This window comes from Otolemur garnettii, unplaced genomic scaffold (assembly GCF_000181295.1).
Source record: "Otolemur garnettii isolate 467f Iridium unplaced genomic scaffold, OtoGar3 scaffold02297, whole genome shotgun sequence".
Taxonomy (NCBI): domain Eukaryota; kingdom Metazoa; phylum Chordata; class Mammalia; order Primates; family Galagidae; genus Otolemur; species Otolemur garnettii.
The window spans coordinates 1-2,737 of record NW_003854692.1 but is presented as its reverse complement, the minus strand read 5'-3'; the positions used below and the strand labels follow the sequence as shown (position 1 = coordinate 2,737).

The window sequence follows — 2,737 nt, the reverse complement described above, 5'->3', positions numbered from 1 at the left end:
ATGTAAATGGTATTCCCAAAAAGACTGCAAGGAGAGTAAGTGCCAGGTGACTTTTTAAGGTGTTCCTGGGAAGCTGGGACAATAAAATGAATCATTTTAATAGCTGCAGAGCTGAGGCCTGACTGTCTGTAGCTGTTTACCTTTGAACAGACAGTGGAACCGAATCCCCAGACTCGTGTCCAGGAAAGACAGGTTTCTATTTTTAATGGCAGTTACACAAGGTTTATTCGATTTTATGCCTCAGACACAGCGCTACGAATGAACTCATCCTTGTAATTTTCAGTATTACAGACATAAAGCAGAAAGCAAGGGTAAGAGCCCCAAGGGTAAGAGCATGTTTAGCTCCCTGCAGGTCACAGACTCAGCCACCAACTTCTGCCCCATCATCAGGGGGACCCCCTGACATCTTCAGTACTTACAAAGCCCATGAGAGGGACCACTCACTCACTTCTTCTAATCAGCAGAAAATCACGTTTTTCATAATCCACATCCAAGGACTTTCTGTTTCCTGCTCTCTACTTTGTTAGGCAACAGAAAAAGATATTAGGCCTCATGCTTGTCTGCAAAGACCTTATTATCTAACAGACATGAGAATATCTCTCCCTCTAAATGTTAGCTTTATAACATCATGACATCATTTTTTCAATAAACACGAACCAATCTATGGTCTAATGAATAAATAACGAGTTATACAGTATTTACTTATACCCATGTGTAAAGGCCAATTTATGACCAACGGTTAAAATTTATTCAAAAACAAGTTTCAGCTCTATATATGGAAGAACTAGAAATTCGAGGTTTCCCAAACTGAAACAGCCTGCTTCAAGGCATCAGATGTTCCTTACTACAGAGACTATTCAAGGAAAGCAGAATGTCCACTTTCTGGTGACATTGCAGAATGAATTGAAAATGATATGATTTTCTGCAGAGCTAAAAGTGTTAAGTTTTGCATGGGAGCAAATAGCATTTTAAAAAACAATGAAAGAGCTTGTAAAACACATCCTGGATTTTAAAAAGTCACTTCGAACATCATGGAAATTGGATTTGGGACATATACTTGAAGGACGTGTAGAATTTTAAATGTGGAGATGGCAAGAAAACACATTCCAGAGACGATAAACTTTTCAAGGGCAATGATCAAGAGATAATAAACAAGAATAGTTTAGGAAATTGAAAGTTTCTGAATATGACTGAAAGGGGCAGTTTTCACTGGGAGGGGCTGTGAGAGAAGATGAAATGTTACCTTGAGGCTCTTGTTAGTGTAAGAAGACTGCACAGAGCCCAGCTCGGACTTCCTTCCAAACAAAGAGAAAACCTGGCAGGACATTGTTCATCTTTACCATAAACAACATTTGAAATGTCTTTTTTTTTTATTTTGAATACATATATGTTTATAAAACTAGAGACAAAAACACGGAATGCTTCATGAATTTGCGTGAGCAGGGCCTTGAGCAGGGCCCAGTCTCATCTTCTCTGTATTGTTCCAATTTTAGTATATGTGCTCCCGAAGCAAGCATGACATTAGGAAATATCTTGGAATTGTTCTTCTAAAAGAGCCTTTAATCTAAATTTAAATTGTCAAATAACATCGCTGATGTACCTTTATAAGCACATTTCTAATTATATTGAATAACTGTTTTTCCATAATAATCGATTCAATGGACAGATAAATTTCCTTTTCCCTGAGAAATTCTATCATCCACCAATAGCCCATATTGCAGGAAAGGAAAAATCCCAACACTTGCCCAAATGTTTTGCAAGTTTATGATCAGTTTCCACCATAGAGTTTGTTTGGGGACAGGGGGAAGCTTATAGCTTCTCTGCACTCATGAACCACATAAAGGACAAACTTTCATATCACATCATACAGACCAACTAAACAGAGCTACATCCTTCTCTGTTTTACACTTTGTTCTCTTCCTAGTCTGGCTGCAGAAGCCTTTGGGTGATTTCCATTCAAAATAACTCCTGAATTGATGTGAGGTTTCACTTAGCCCAGGCACTTTACAGACCTGGTTTTCACAAGTTCCATATTCTTCCCCACTCATCAGGGTACTGAGTTGCCATAAAGATAAACCAGGCACACAGTCCTTAGACATTAGGATTAATTTCCAACTTACCCCACTGTGTCTTTCTTGGATCATCACAAACACACTTAGGATCTAATTTGGTCTACCCTCAAAAGCTTGATGTGATGTACATCAAACAAAGTGGTTCTTCAAGGAGCCATATGCTAAACTTTCAGAGATCTTGGAGTTTCCATTTTTCTATTAGTTGGTGCAGGATTTTAGAATCAAGCAAGCAATTTAAAAGTAGACGTCAACATTATAGTAAAACTAATTCTGTCTTTTGCTGTTACTTCTGCATCACTCAAAGAGAAAAGTATTCTTTAAAATTAAAAACTGAGAACAATGAGGAAGAGAAATGTAAATTGACTAAAGAACAAAGGCTTTGGTTTGGAATCTTCTAGGGAAACTTTACACCTTTCCTTTGCATTAAATATCTATCCAGAATGGATCATCTACAAAAGCGATTCCTGGATTTAGAATCATCCCACTCACCTTGTTTCTACCAGGGAAAGGTTTCTTGCTCCAGGAATGCTATAGACTCTTGTTGGATCTTGACTGGGTAGAAGGGACAAAGGACAATTTGGGAGAAGGAGAAGGAGGAGGAGTGGATCCACGCGCAGAGAAGATTTGTCACAAAGGGCACAGTCACCATTTGCTTTATTCAATCT

At 38.4% G+C, this 2,737-nt stretch overlaps 1 non-coding gene across 1 annotated transcript; it reads right to left on the bottom strand.

Moving 5' to 3' along the window:
* Positions 1 to 1,407: 1,407 nt before the first annotated feature.
* LOC111722914 lies at positions 1,408 to 1,517 on the bottom strand. The gene has a single exon (XR_002771546.1). It is a non-coding gene; the product is annotated as a U6 spliceosomal RNA (small nuclear RNA).
* Between the last annotated feature and the right edge of the window lie 1,220 nt (positions 1,518 to 2,737).